The 16411-nt window shown below is 46.0% G+C and overlaps 1 long non-coding RNA gene across 1 annotated transcript; it reads left to right on the top strand.

The window, feature by feature from the left end:
• The first annotated feature begins 1466 nt into the window (after nucleotides 1–1466).
• On the top strand, nucleotides 1467–3088 carry LOC146062572 (uncharacterized). The gene is made up of 3 exons (XR_014471399.1): nucleotides 1467–1623; nucleotides 2660–2772; nucleotides 2936–3088. It is a non-coding gene; the product is annotated as an uncharacterized LOC146062572 (long non-coding RNA).
• The last annotated feature ends 13323 nt before the right edge of the window (nucleotides 3089–16411 follow it).

Here is a 16411-nt window from a genome sequence, read left to right as displayed (position 1 = left end):
GGCGATTTGCTTAAAATCGCCAGCGTTTGAGCGTAGAAACGGTTAAATCTCTCACAGGTGACCCACATAGCACTTACTAACTCCCCTACATATACCCCCACATGATTATGGACACCTGTGAGGCTGCTTGAGATGGACATTTTGCAGAGTGGACTGGAGGTGCTAGTGTGTGAGCTGGGGCGTTTGGAGGAGCTATGCAGGAGGGATGATGCTGCCCACCAGATCCAGGTACCCCGACCACTCCGTGCTTCTCGTCGGTACCGTGCTAGGGTGTACCTGGACTCCCTCTCTGATCAACAGGTGGTGGACATGTTTAGGTTGAACTGACAGAACCTGTTGAACTTATATGAGCAGGTGAGAGATGATTTGGACCCTTGTGGGGGGGCCAACTATGCAGTGTCTGGGCTGCAGAAATGAATGAGTGCCCTCCACTTGTTTGCCACAGGCTCCACTCAGTCTGTGAGCTCATGGGCCTTGGGGGTGTCACAAGCCACTTTCTCTAAACATTTTTCTCAAGTGTTAAATGCATTAAAGAAGCTGTGGCGCACATATATCACATTCCCACGTTGTGAGTCCGAGTGGCAGGGCCTGAAGGTGGCATTCTATCGGCTCTCAGCATTTCCAAATGTGCTGGGAGCCATAGACTGCACCCACATTGGGATTCGGGCCCCGCACGTGAGGGAGCATGTCTATGTGAATCGCAGGGGCAGACATTACCTCAATGTGCAGGTGGTCTGCGATGCCAACCTCAGAATTCTCAGTGTGGTTGCAGGCTATCATGGGAACTGCCATGATGCCTATATCCTGCGGCACTCAGCTCTCTGGGACCGTTTCCACAACCACACCATGCCAGAGGGCTGGCTACTTGGTAAGTCACTTACCACTGTTTACATGATGTTTGCTTACCTATGTCTTTCCCTTTAACATCCATGTGTGTAACCTTCTATTCAAGAGTCATTTCTGTTGTAATTGTTTAAACCAGCCCAAACAATATAGTATAGGCTGCTACTATTATGTGCAAATTACCCACATGATATGTGACCACACAAATCCCTTTACACGTTAGGTGACTCAGGATATGGGTGTCATTCGTGGCTCATGACACCTCTGCGGAACCCACAAAGCCCTGCACAGCACCGCTACAATGCTGCACATATTGCTACCCGCAATGTAGTGGAACGCACCTTTGGGGTGCTGAAAAGCCGATTTCGGTGTTTGGACAGGTCAGCAGGTACACTGCTATACCACTCTGCCAAAGTGGTTTTGGTTGTCCAGGCTTGCTGCATGCTGCATAACATAGCTTTGGGTCAACCAAATTATGTAGATGTGGCCACTGCAGCAGTCGTGCAGGAAGCTCAAACTACTGATGTTGTAGTGCGAAGTACACGGAGGGGGGATGTGGTTTGTACACAGATGATCCTGCAGCATTTCACAGGTAATTTTTGTGTGTACAATAAATAGTAAAGGGGAACCTGTAACACACATACATTGTTAACATTACATTTTTCCCTGTCCATGTTAATTGCCCAGAAGCAGACCAACAATAATGGCCAACACCTGCAAGCTACCCCACCACAGCATACTTTATGCCTGGCAACATGATAACACCTATAACAATGTCAAGTAAGTACTGTAGTTTTCAGTGTGTAAAAATGTTGGCAAATACAAATTAACATAGGCTTAATGGATGGAGTTGACATGGATCATTGATCTGAGGTGGTTGAAATGTAGCAAAACAAGTGACGCCTACATGCAGTATGCAATTCCCAATGCTTATCCCCTTCAAATGTGACTATTTCCTTAAAATTCCATGACAAATAAGCACACACAACCCAAAGTCCCGTGGCTGCTAAAATGTCACTAGTTGACAATACATAATAGAACAGTGTGGGTAATCATTTGTAAAGAATGACAACAAGTTTGCTGGATGCAAATAATTTTTACTTGCTGAAACATTTAGCCATAGGCCATACCATATAAAAAATTTTCATGAACATTCACTGCATGAGTGAAGGAAAAAAAGAAAGAACATGATACACATGTAAATGCAAACAACATTATTCATTTTTGAATACAGGCCGGGTATTAGCACCCTTACCACTAGTGGCACCACCACCCCTAGTACGGACACTACGCCGTGGGGGAGTAGTGGGGGACCCACTCATGGGTGTGGAGGACACACTACTACTTTGGGTAGATGTGGTTTGGTGCTGACCTAACAAAGTAGTTTCACTGAGGCTGAGTTGCGTTTGTAGGGACATCAACGCAGTTGTTTGGCCATTAATAGCTTGGGTCTGTTCAACCATATTGGCATTTAGTGCTCTAAAATTAGTAGTTTGGCCCTGAATGGCTTGGCCAATTTCTGCTAAGCGTGTGTCTAATGTGGAGACAAGACAAATTTGTGTCCCTACATTAGCACGCACACTTTGAGAAATTCGTCTCATTTGCAGAGCTATGTTACGCACATACCCCTTAACGGTTTCTAGTTGGGTGGTCTGCACCTCCATAAAAGCTAGTTGTTTCCCCTTGAAAAGATGGATGGATTGCGGCAACTCCTCCGCACTAGTGGGGGTGTTGGTGGCTGCAATGATTGGGGGCTGCTGCCTATGTGACTGCGTATAGGGGGCCTCATTGACTGGGTGTGCTTGGTTTTGTGCAGGTTCTAACGATGGCACCGTCTCAAGGATGATTTCACTCATGTCGTCCATATTTTGCATGGGATCCGTAGGTTCAGGCATCGGTTGTGAAGGACCTACAAATGAGAAAAGAGTGGTAAGTATGCTATGCAGATTGGTGTATGGTGGGTCATGTTACCTTAGTTGGAATGGTTAGGTGTTGCTCATGCATTATGTATTGGCACAGGCTACTGTGGTGGGGAAAGCCATGTGTGAAATGTGCAATGTGTTTGTGTAACAGTATGATATCTCACCTGCAGACTGGACAGTGTGAACAATCGGATGTGGCTGATGTTGCTCAACAGCAGGCTGGGACTCCAGAGATGGAGCTGTTTGAAAGAAGAAGACATTTTCCATAATGATCATTTGCACCTAACTGGCACTTTTTCAAATATGCTGATAAAAACTTTACCAAAATCAAACTTTTTGACTCTGATATGATTACATAAGGAATGTGAAGACTTTGAACTGAAGTGGTTATTTCAGTATTATGACTGTGAATGATATTTTTAATCCACTTGCAAATAACAGGAAAGACCAGCAGATTACACATGTAAAAGTGACTGTACAGTGCTTTTCCAACTACCCAGAGGAATGATATGGATTAACAATCAAGTACACTGCAGGCCTACAGTGATTAGGACAGCACACATTAATTGGATCTGTGGAACTACATAACCCAGCAAAATGCACAGTCCATTATTTAGCAATGCAAGCTAGCAAAATGTGCTTTTGCTGGGATATGTAGTTCCACACAGAGCAATCTTTTGGACAGATAAAGTATACCACCATAATAGCATGCGCACATGACATAGCAAAATATGTAGTTGACATGTGTGGAGACTTACCAGTTGGCGGTGGAGTGGGGGGCCTGTCTGTGTTGGCAATGTGGATGCCGGGAAGCACCTCCGGTGGGATGATTCGGCGTAGCAGCCTCTCATAGGCCTTAAAGCGGACTTCCTGCCTAGGGCCACCTCCTGTGCGACAGGCCTTTTTCTTCTCCAGGGCAAGCTTGGCTTTGAGGAGGCGCTTGATGTCATTGTATCGTTTTTCGACATTGCACACACTCCTCTTGTGTGTGCTAACTGCATTTACCGCGGAGGTGATATTGTCCCACATCCCCTTCTTTCTTGCCACACTTGTGCGGTGATGGTGAGGACCAAGTAGGCGGTCATACAGGGGCAAGAGTGCATGCACCAGGGCCATATTCTCCTCATAAGAGAACCTGACTTTCCTCCCACTAGCTGTACGAGCTGCATCATCCTCCTACTCCTCCACATTTTCAGCCTCACCCTCTTCCTCTTCCTCCTCCTCCTCCTCCTGTCCTGCTTCTTCCCCCAGCACCTCCAAGTCTGCTTCATCTGCCTCCTGCACAGGCCAATCCACCTCTGAGAAATCCCCCTCTTGCAGCTCCTCCTCTGTGTGCCTGGCACTCTGTTCCTTCTGTGAGGACACATGGCTTGTGCCTGCTTCCTCCTCATCCTCCATAGCCACCTGTTCAGCTTCCACCATGTGGCCTCTCCCTGGCGCAGCTCTTGCTGGGAGCATGCTGGCTCTCCCTGTCCTGCCTCTGGCAGTGCTGCCTCTCACTCCCCTACCTCTCCAAGTGGTTGGGGTATTTGGGCCCAAGCTGGCTGTCCCTCTGCCTCCTCTGCACCTAACCAATCCTCCTCTCCATCACAAACGCCTTACTCCCTTTTAAAGGGTAAAATGGCGTCTGCGCCCCTTTATATAGGGGGTGTGATGCGTATTGCAAGGGACTAAGGTGGGCCAATAGGTTAGCATGTTGTATGGGCTGATCAGGTGTATTGGTGTAAATCGCATTCCGGTTGGCCGCAAATACGCACATGACCGAACCCGGAAATAGCACTTTTATGGCACCATATCGCCGTCTATCGCACTTTTCATGCGCCATTGCGCCAGCCATTCAATACGCGATTTCTGGAAAAAAAAGTCGATTTAAAAAAATGGCGATACACGGCGATTTGAGTTAAAATCGCATTTTCTGAAAAACGGTCAACACAATAAATCTCGCCCTCAGTCTCAGATAGTAGCACACACATATGCCCCTCATCCTGTTCCTTAATTTCTATTGTCTTCATTGCCATCATTACTTGAATCTATGGATCATAGGATAGACAAGCATTAGGTCGACCACTAAAGGTCGACATGGGAAAGATCGACGGTTAAAAGGTCGAGATGGGGATCTTAACTTTTTTTACCCGACTGTCGACACAGTGGACACTAAAAAAGTGCACCATGTCCCCTCACATGGCTCGCTGCACTTGCCATACTTTGGGCACGGTGCATTGCTACGCTCGGCACACTATTTTATTCTCCCACCAAGCCCTAGTGGATGGTTCGGCATGAACTACCGCCTGTCAGCACATGTAGGCTCAAGAAAAGTTAAAAACGCTGTGTCGACTTTTTGACTGTCGACCATCCCCATGTTGACCTAATGCTTGTATTGACCTATGACCCTGTCGACCTAACCCCATATCGACCTTCAGTCATGTCGATCTTTATGCATGTTGACCTTCAGTGGTTCACCTAATGCTTGTTGACCTTCCTCTTGTTGACCTAGTGATCATATCCCTACTGCTCCCCAGATGTGCAGATGGAAGAAGGGGATTGGTAAGAAATTCCTGTGGTCGGAATCCCAGCGGTCAAAATCCCGATGCGGGAATCCCAACCGCCAAAATACCGACAAGGGGACGGCGACGTGGATTGCCCCCCCTTGCGGACTCGCTGAGCTCGCCACGTAGCGGGCCTAGTGCCTCGCTACACTAATTTATTCTCCCTCTATGGGTGTCGTGGACACCCATAGAGGGACAAAGTGTCGGGATTTCGGCGGTCGGGATTCCGGCGTCGGGATTATGACTGCTGGATTCTAACTGCATCCCGATAGAAGACATGGTAGAAGGAGGTGAAAGAGGCTTCTCTATGATGACAGTGTGAGAAATGTCAGACTTACACATATCTAATATGGACACTCCTAAACTCTAACAAGGATACCCCTAGACTCAATGTGAAGTAAGCACAGACCATCAGAACACACAACTCTCTCCATGGTCTAAATCACTTCCACGGGCACTTATATATAAACCAACACACATGGGCATCAGATGCTGGGATGATAAAAAAAAATGTGGAATCCAATCAAGGCTGGTAAACCCGAGTTGCCACTATGGTTCATTTGGATCCATTTGGATCCCTTTAATTCAGGTGCCCCCCCCAACCAAAAAAAAAAAAGGGGAAAGAACATGCATTTTCTTATAGCATTAAATATTAAATCTGTAGAGAATGTTGTCCTGAAGCATTTTATGAAATGAAACTAAAATCTGTTTACATCAATCAGAACTTGTTCCTGGATAAACCTCAACCTGTTTGTTTAATGTCACTTTAATTACAAATGTCTTAATTACTGTATTGTTTAAAGAGGTGAATACTTTAAAGCTCATTAGTAATTAATTACAGCAAACTTTGATGACATGTGACAATTAAAAGGGATAGTATAAACTGAAATTGTAGCAAACAAACCTAATTATTTGCACTTCTTGGTTTTTCATTAGTAAATTGCATAATGTCATACTTATGGTGACCCGTTATAATGTTGCCTCCGAGGCTATTGTCTCCACAGTTCGTAATAATTGGTCTGTACTTGAGAGTGATAAAAATTTACCCTTTGGTGAACACCGCGTCATGCCCTGTTTTACCAAGGGACAGAGCCTAAAACAACTGCTTGTCAAAACTGATGTAAAATTTCAACATGATGTAACTGAAAAAATGTGGTTAGGTACGCCCCGTGTTGGCAATTTTCGCTGTACCTGTATTACATGTCAGTTCCTAGTTACTGGCAGCACCTTTAATCACCCCTATTCTGGTAAAGTTTATAACATTGGTTTTCATTTCACCGGTAATTCCTCCTTCATTGTATATTTGATCGTTTGCCCCTGTAGCCTGTATTATGTTGGCAAAACCGAGAGAAAAATGAAGGAACGTATGTCTATGCACTGATGCTCTATTCGTAATGCCATTGAGACCGGCAAGAGCGACCAACCGGTCGCCAGGCATTTTGCCTACAAAAAACACCCATTGTCCAGCTTGAAATACCGGGCTATTGATTGCATCCCGCCTGACAAACGGGGTGGTGATCGTGCTCGAGCACTACTCCGTAAGGAGACATGGTGGATCCATCAGCTGGACACCATAGCCCCACGGGGGCTTAATGAGCATTTTCCACTGGGTGTGTTTCGTAAATGATTTCCATAGACTGACATACATTACATTCTCTCATTTTTTGTATTCTTGTATTATGCCGCTTATTCAGTCTCTTTTGCTGTACTACATGCAGTGATGCCGTTGCTAGGACGCGTTGTCTGATGCTTTTAATGTTTATGTGTTACTATGGTGATTGTGACGTCTGGCGCGTTATTTCGTAATGACGTCAGCCGTCACCTGGACGGGGGCGGGTAAGCGTCCCAGCCACTCCGTCCAGAGCTGCACGTGGGATGCTCCTCTATTTAAGGTTGGTGTTTGTACTGTTTTATTATCCTGACGAAAAAATTAATAAATTTTGAAACGTTGATCCACTATTGGTCTATTCGTGTTTCTGTGCAAGTGCCGTGAGTGCCGCACCATCACCCGCTACATTGCTACTTGCTGTGCGGGCACCGGCTTGGATACATGATCGTTTGGAGTGCCGGACCCTCGTTGTCTACATTTGTTGGTAGCACCTGCCAAGTGCTTCCTATCTGTCCTTTTGGCACCCATTACTCTTTGAGAGAAATTGTCATCTCACAGCAGAATACCTGTGAGTTCCAGTATCTGGACTTGTTTTTACTCTATTATCCCGCACTGCCTGGCATAGGTAATTGGGATCTGACAACTTGTCTACAACTACTATCTGCATCATGGCTGAGGAGGAATTACCTGGCTTATTTGATTTTCCTAAAGAAACCACTTACACCTTTTCAGATGTTGAGGTGAATGCAATCGTGTTGGAGCAAGGGCTTGCAGATATGGCGGAATCATCATCAGCTGACATTGTTTACCGTGATTTGTTACGGTTAAAGAAAAAAGAGGTTGACTACCACTTACATGCCATTTCTTTAAGCGATTACTTCAAAAGTAAAATGATTCCAAGGGGATTTCGTGTACGGAACTGCCCCACCATCGGTCGTTTCGACCCTGCATTCTGTAAGAAATGGGTGGGCATACTGAATCGCTGCTCTTTGGACCTGATGGTCCTGGTTATTAAGCAGTCCTCCAAGGAACTCAAAATTGTCAAGGAGAAAATCTCCAAGTTTGAGGATGCTCACCTGGCAACCCTATCCATCGATTTGGATACTAATTGGCTGGATCGTCTAAAGACACAGATTGCGGCGTATAAAAAAGAACTGATTATTTTAAAAAATGAAAAAATGACCAAGGTCCAGGGAGACTATGAGAGGCATGCCGTGTATCGGTGGCCCTCTGGCAATCCCTCTGATGCCCCAAAACGCCCGTTCTTCCGTCGCAAACAACGCGGCAAGAATACCACCAGCCAATTTGATACCGAATCCTCTCAGGAACAACAAAGTTCAAATAGTGAAACTGAGAGATACTATGATTCTCAAGTCCCTTTAGGGACCAATCCCCTGCAGAGACGAGGACGGGCCGGCAGAGGCAAAGACGCTACACCCGGAGAGGACAGCAGCATAAGAGGCAGAAGAAGGGTTGGTCGCCCCCCGATGAGACCCTGATATTTAACTTATCATCTTATGAACTCTCAACCAGCGAGGAACGTCTTCTTTCTCGTGGGTTGTCATTCGTGCCTACAGTACCATTTAACGATCTGCAATGGAAAATTGAACACCATGAGCTGGTACGTAAATTGAAGCTCAAAGAATATTTCCATCAACGTCCTCCGACACTATCCTCCGATCCTGTGACACCGCCTATACCTGCGGCTATCAAAAAGTTTTGTCCCCCTTCCGCCTTTGAACCTTGTTCTGCCAATGCCTCGATAAAAACTTTCTCACAAGTCCTTGAACATCAGGTCGACAAAAAAGTAAAATCATCACCAAAAGTGCACCCCAATCTAGCTTGTGATGAACGTTATGCCTTGAAACAATTAATGTCCAACAACTCCCTTGTTATACGTGCCGCTGATAAGGGCGGCGCAGTAGTCCTTCAAGATATTGAGGACTATGATCGTGAGGTACGCCGACATTTATCTGATTCCACCACCTATAAATTACTATCCAGCAACCCTATGCAGCTGTGTAGAGCTGGTTTGACTGACATCCTAACATTGGGTGTTCAACACTCTATCATCACCGAGTCCATTAAAGATGTCCTACTACCTACTTCACCGAAAGTGCCTTTATTCTATACGCTCCCAAAGGTCCACAAGGGTATTAACCCTCCACCTGGACGGCCGATTGTTGCTGGACATGACTCTTTATTACAACCTTTGGCAACATTTATTGACGATCTTCTCCAACCCCTTATTAAAAAGCAACCTTCCTTCCTTTTGGATACGACTGACTTCTTGCTCGCTCTTCAGCCCCACTTACAGACTGCCACTGCCTGCCATCTGGTAACTATTGACGTTATTAACCTATATACCATCATTCCCCATTCCCTGGGACTGTCTGCATTAAAGAAGTTTTTGGAGTCAGAAAGTGACTTCTCTTTATCCAAAATTGAATTTATTGTATCTTGTATGGATTTTTTGTTACGTAATAACTTTTTTCTGTACAACAACCAATATTTGCAGTTACAGGGTTGCTCTATGGACTCTTCAGTCGCCCCTTCTTATGCGAACATTTTCATGTTTTCTGTTGAATTTGATGTTTTTTTCTCCAAATCTTTATTTACTGAAAGTTGCATATTATTTAAAAGATTCATTGATGATGTGTTTGTTTTATGGCGTGGTGACCCCTCAAATCTCCAGGCCCTCCTTGATTTGCATAATTCTTCTGATTCCCCTGTTAAATTCACTTTTGAGATTAATGCTTTTGCAGCACATTTTTTGGATGTCGACATTGGTCGACTTGATGACACATTGGTTACCAGTGTGTATATAAAAAAGACCGACCGTAATACCATCTTACAAGCCCAAAGTTGTCATCCTACTAAACTTATTAAGAGCTTGCCTTACTCACAGATGCTCCGGTATCGACGTATTAATATCAATCGCTCTGTTTGTGAAAAGCAACTAGTTACGTTTATTTCTAAATTGTGTCAGCGCGGCTACAATCACCGCGATCTGTTGGCCTGCAAAGAGAGGGTGCTGTCACTTGACAGGGACTCATTATTCCAAAGGAAGGTTCCCCAAGAAAAATTGCATAATGTCATACCTATGGTGACCCGTTATAATGTTGCCTCCGAGGCTATTGTCTCCACAGTTCGTAATAATTGGTCTGTACTTGAGAGTGATAAAAAATTACCCTTTGGTGAACACCGCGTCATGCCCTGTTTTACCAAGGGACAGAGCCTAAAACAACTGCTTGTCAAAACTGATGTAAAATTTCAACATGATGTAACTGAAAAAATGTGGTTAGGTACGCCCCGTGTTGGCAATTTTCGCTGTACCTGTGTTACATGTCAGTTCCTAGTTACTGGCAGCACCTTTAATCACCCCTATTCTGGTAAAGTTTATAACATTGGTTTTCATTTCACCTGTAATTTCTCCTTCATTGTATATTTGATCGTTTGCCCCTGTAGCCTGTATTATGTTGGCAAAACCGAGAGAAAAATGAAGGAACGTATGTCTATGCTCCGATGCTCTATTCGTAATGCCATTGAGACCGGCAAGAGCGACCAACCTGTCGCCAGGCATTTTGCCTACAAAAAACACCCATTGTCCAGCTTGAAATACCGGGCTATTGATTGCATCCCGCCTGACAAACGGGGTGGCGATCGTGCTCGAGCACTACTCCGTAAGGAGACATGGTGGATCCATCAGCTGGACACCATAGCCCCACGGGGGCTTAATGAGCATTTTCCACTGGGTGTGTTTCGTAAATGATTTCCATAGACTGACATACATTACATTCTCTCATTTTTTGTATTCTTGTATTATGCCGCTTATTTAGTCTCTTTTGCTGTACTACATGCAGTGATGCCGTTGCTAGGACGCGTTGTCTGATGCTTTTAATGTTTATGTGTTACTATGGTGATTGTGACGTCTGGCGCGTTATTTCGTAATGACGTCAGCCGTCACCTGGACGGGGGCGGGTAAGCGTCCCAGCCACTCCGTCCAGAGCTGCACGTGGGATGCTCCTCTATTTATTATTATTATTATTATTATTATAATTTTATTTATAAGGCACCACAAGTGTTTCGCAGCGCCGTACAAAGGAACAATACAGGGAGACAAAACTTGGCATAACATTGAATAAATAACAAAAATACAGTACAAATAAAGAGCACCACAGTTCAATACACATTACAGCTTAAATGTAAGTAGTGAGGACCCAATCAACATACAACTAGAGGCTTGAGGCCAATGATGGAGATGAGTATGAAGATGGTCACTGAGTGTTGGAGTAAAGGAGAGCTGTGAGTGAAATGTGAAGAGAAGTGGGCTTTGACAACAGGAGGGAAGAGGGCCCTACTTGGAGGAGCTTACAATCTAGTAGGAAGGGGAGACAGACAGATTACAAGAGGTGCAAGCGAGGGGGTGGTGGTTAGATAGCAGGATGTAAACAGGCAAGGGGTCGGAGAACCAGCTGGTTTATGCAGTGGAAGGGTACGCTTTGATGAATAGGTGAGTTTTCAGTGCCCGTTTGAAGCTTTGCAAGGTCGGGGAGAGTCTAATGGAGCGAGGGAGTGCGTTCCACTGAATGGGTGCAGCACGGGCAAAGTCCTGTACTCTAGCATGGGAAGCAGTGATCAGGGTGGAGGAGAGACGACAGTCGTCAGCTGACCGTAGAGGGCAGGAGGGTGTATGAATGGAGATGAGGTTAGAGATATATGGAGCAATGGAATTAGAGATGGCCCTGTATGTGAGTGTGAGGTGTTTGAAGAGGATTCTGTAGGGGAATGGAAGCCAGTGCAGATTTTGTTGAAGGGGAGTAGCAGAGTTAGAGCGGCGGGAGAGGAAGATAAGCCTGGCTGCAGCATTGAGGACAGATTGGAGAGGAGCTAGTTGGGATTGAGCGAGGCCAGTGAGAAGAGCATTACAGTAGTCAAGCCGTGAGATGACTAATGAGTGGATGATCAGCTTAGTTGCACTCTGTGAGAGAAAGGGCCTGATGCGAGCAATGTTGCGTAACTGGAACCGGCAAGAATGGGCCAGGGCTTGGATGTGGGGTGCAAAGGAGAGGGAGGAGTCAAGAGTGACACCCAGGCAGTGGAGTTGGGGAACAGGGGAGATGATGGTGTTGTTAACAGTGATAGAGATATTAGTAGGGGGCATAGCTCTGGGTGGGGGAAAGATAATAAGTTCGGTTTTGTCCATATTCAGCTTCAGAAATCACTCAGACATCCAGGTAGAGATGGCAGCGAGGCAGTTGGAAACTTGAGAGAAAACAGTGGGGGACAGATCAGGAGAGGAGAGGTAGATTTGGGTGTCATCTGCATAGAGGTGATATTGTAAGCCAAAGGAGTTAATGAGTGCACCCAGAGAGGAGGTGTACAGAGAGAACAGAATGGGGCCAAGGACGAAACCCTGAGGGACCCAGACAGGAAGGATAGAAGGTGGTGAGGTAGAGCCAGAGGCAGAGACTGAGAAGGAACGGTTGAAGAGGTAAGAGGAAAACCAGTTGAAGACTGTGCCAGAGATGCCAATGTTTTGGAGTGTGTGGAGGAGGAGAGGGTGATCCACAGTGTCAAAGGCAGCAGATAGGTCCAAAAGGATAAGCAGGGAGAAGTGACCCTTGGATTTGGCTGACAGCAGGTCATTGGTGACTTTCACTAGGGCAGTCTCAGTGTAGTGAAGTGGGCGAAAGCCAGATTGAAGGGGATCTAGGATGGAGTGGTCAGACAGGTAGCTGGTGAGACGCCTGTAAACCAGCCGTTCTAGTATTTTAGAGGCAAATGGGAGAAGAGAGATAGGGCGGTAGCTTGTGGGAGATAAAGGGTTCAGGTTAGGTTTTTTAAGAATAGGCGAGACCAGAGCGTGTTTGAAGAGTGAGGGAAAGATGCCAGTAGAAAGAGATAGGTTAAAGAGGTGAGCAAGGTGGGAGCAGCCAGTGGGGGAGAGGGAACTGAGGAGACGGGAGGGGAGAGGGTCCAAGGGACAGGTAGAGGGGGGAGAGGATGAGATGAGGGAGCGGACTTCTTAAGCTGTAGTAGGGCAGAAGGATGACAGAGTGGGGTAGTTGGTAGGGGAGGATGATTGGGGTGGGTGGGCAGCAGAGGGGGTATGGAAGGAGATATCATGTCGGATTACCTCAATTTTAGAGAGGAAGAAGGAGGCAAAGTCAGTGGCAGTGAGGGATGAAGGGAGGAGGGGTGGTGCAGGGCGAAGTAGAGTGTTGAAAGTATCAAAGAGACGTCGGGGATTGGAGGAATGGGAAGAGATGAGAGATTTGAAGAAAGATTGTTTGGTATAGGAGAGAGCAGCGCTGTAGGAGGAGAGAATAAACTTGAAATATTTAAGGTTGGTGTTTGTACTGTTTTATTATCCTGACGAAAAAAATTAATAAATTTTGAAACGTTGATCCAATATTGGTCTATTCGTGTTTCTGTGCAAGTGCCGTGAGTGCCGCACCATCACCCGCTATATATATATATATATATATATATATATATATATATATATATATATATATATATATATATATATATATATATATATATATATATATATATATATATAGGTACAGGATGGGTGCGGCACTCAGCTTTCTCAAAGAAACACCACAATACAGTGTCTTGGTGATCAACGTTTCAGTGCTCTCTTTATTGGCACTATCGTCAGGATATATATATAGATGTGCGGCGGCCACTTTTTCGGGTTTTGGTTTTGGATCTGGATCTCCCTTCGTGTTTTGCATCTGGATTGGTTTTGGCAAAACCACCCTTGAGGGTTTTGGTTTTGGATCTGGATTTTTATGAAAAAATGCTAAAAATGGCTAAAATAACAGAATTTGGGCCTGTTTATGCCCCTAAAGTATTATTAACCTCAATAACATTAGTTACCACTCATTTCCAGTCAATTTTGATCACTTCACAGCTCACAATTTTTTTTTTATTTACTGTAGTTGGGCCAAAATGTTATACCGAGGTAACTGGATGACTAAGCTAAGCGACAGCAGTGGGCATCACATACATGTGGACCTTACACTTCCAACCTGGCACATCTTGGAAGAAGAGCGGCACTGCAGGGGCAGACAAGGGTGGCAGTTTAATAAATTACTCCCCAAAAAAAGAGAAATGCTCCAAAGAGCAAAAAATACAAAGAGGTGCAAGATGAAATTGTCCATGGTCACTCCCACCCACCCTTATGTTTTTTATGGACCATTGTAAAATTACATTTCTGCTTTGATTTTACATGGCCTCTAGGCCTTTGACCATCGGCCTTGTCATCATGAGTCTGACTGTTGGTAGCAGCTTCAGCACTTCTATCAGGTTGCTGATCTCCCACTATTTCCTACTCCATCATCCTCCAAAAATGTGTTTTATTTTATTTATTACTTTTATTTTTCTTATTTTACACTGGACACAGCCTGTCACACTGGACACTGCCCCTGGACACTGGACACTGCCCCTAGACACTGCCCCTGGACACAGCCCCTGGACACAGCTCATTACAATGGACACTGGATACAGCCCGTCACACTGGACACTGGATACAGGCCGTCACCCTGGACACAGCCCCTGGGCAATGGACATTCAGTAGCCTCTGGACACAGCTCCTGTACACTGGACACAGCCATTACACTGGACACTGGATACAGCCCGTCACCCTGGACACATCCCCTGGACAATGGACACAGCCCCTGGACACAGTCCTGTACACTGGACACAGCCGTCACATTGGACGCTGCCCCTGGACAATGGACACTGCCCCTGGACACTGCCCCTGGACACTGCCCCTGGACACAGCCCCTTACACTGCACACTGGATACAGCCTGTCACACTGGACACTGCCCCTGGACACCGGCCATCACACTGGACACTGGATACAGGCCGTCACCCTGGAGACAGCCCCTGGACAATGGACACAGCCTCTGGACACAGCTCCTGTACACTGAACACAGTCGTCACACTGGACACTGCCCCTGGACACAGGCCGTCACCCTGAACACAGCTGTCACACTGGACACTGCCCCTGGACACAGGCCGTCACCCTGGACACAGCCCCTGGACAATGGACACAGCCCCTGTCACACTGGACACAGCCCCTGTCACACTGGCCAATGCACCCTGTACACAGCCCCTGTACACTGGACACAGCCCCTGTGCACAGCCCACGTACACTGGACACAGCCCCTGTACACTGCACACAGCCCCTGTACACTGGAAACAACCCCTGTACACAGCCCCTGTACACTGGACACAGCACCTGTGCACAGCCCCTGTACACTGGACACAGCCCCTGTACACTGGACACAACCCCTGTACACAGCCCCTGTAGACTGGACACCACCCCTGTACACTGGACACAGCCCCTGTCACACTGCACACAGGCCCTGTCACACTGAACACAGCCCTTGCAGCCCCTGTACACTGGACTTGTGTACAGTCAGCAGCCCCTGCGTGCAGACCCTAATCGAGTGAGCACTGCAGCACCAAACAAAAGCACACAGCACAAAGCACAGATCCCAAGCACCTTCTTCCCTCTCCTATAATGGAGTGAAGATGGCGGGGCACGCGTGCGTCTTATATAGAATCCAGATCCCGCGAGAATCCAACCGCACGATGATGACGTTTTGCCTCGTTTTCGGTCCGGAATTCAGGCGGAAACTCCCTAGTCGGCTCGGATCCCTCCTCGGATCACGATGTTCGGGTGGGTTCGGATCTCAAAGATCCGGACCCGCTCATCTCTAAACTATATATATATATATATATATATTATCTCTCTCTCTCTCTCTCTCTCTCTCTCTCTCTCTCTCTCTCTCTCTCTCTCTCTCTCTCTCTATATATATATATATATATATATAGATATAGATATAGATATATAGATATAGATATATATCTATATATCTATATATATAGATATATAGATATATATCTATATATCTATATATATATATATATATATATATATATATATATATATATATATAGATAGGGAAAGAACGGGCACTCAGGGTCTTGATAGTGGTGAAAACAAAGGACTGTTTATTCAGTCAGATGGTCCGTCTATGTTTCGGGGTCTCCCCCTTCGTCAGGACAGGTAGTAGGTATAACAACAAGAAGGTGCAATACAGGTGAATTATAAAGGCTCAGTGACTTACCCCTCCTGCAGCTTGCGCTCACTCTCTGGGACCGCTGGGCTGACTTCCGGGTGCGATCGCGCCGTGATGACGTCACCGTGATTGACAGTGTCATCCCTCCGGCGCATCAGAGCGGGGCTGGCCTGCGGTCACGTGGGGCGGGCTGTGGGAGGCATACAGAGCGTCATACATTACAGAATACATTATACATGGTGCATTAAAATTGTGACAATAGATGCTTCAGTGACATGTCAATATAGTGAAAAGAGAATCCAGGACACAGCACCTGAAAACATAAACATGCAAACATTAGTGATATCGCACTGCAAAATATACAAAGTAACTATACGTGAGGTGGT

The sequence above is a fragment of the Crinia signifera genome, chromosome 3 (assembly GCF_055691185.1).
Source record: "Crinia signifera chromosome 3, ASM5569118v1, whole genome shotgun sequence".
Lineage (NCBI taxonomy): Eukaryota > Metazoa > Chordata > Amphibia > Anura > Myobatrachidae > Crinia > Crinia signifera.
This window is presented reverse-complemented; position numbering and strand designations above follow the sequence as displayed.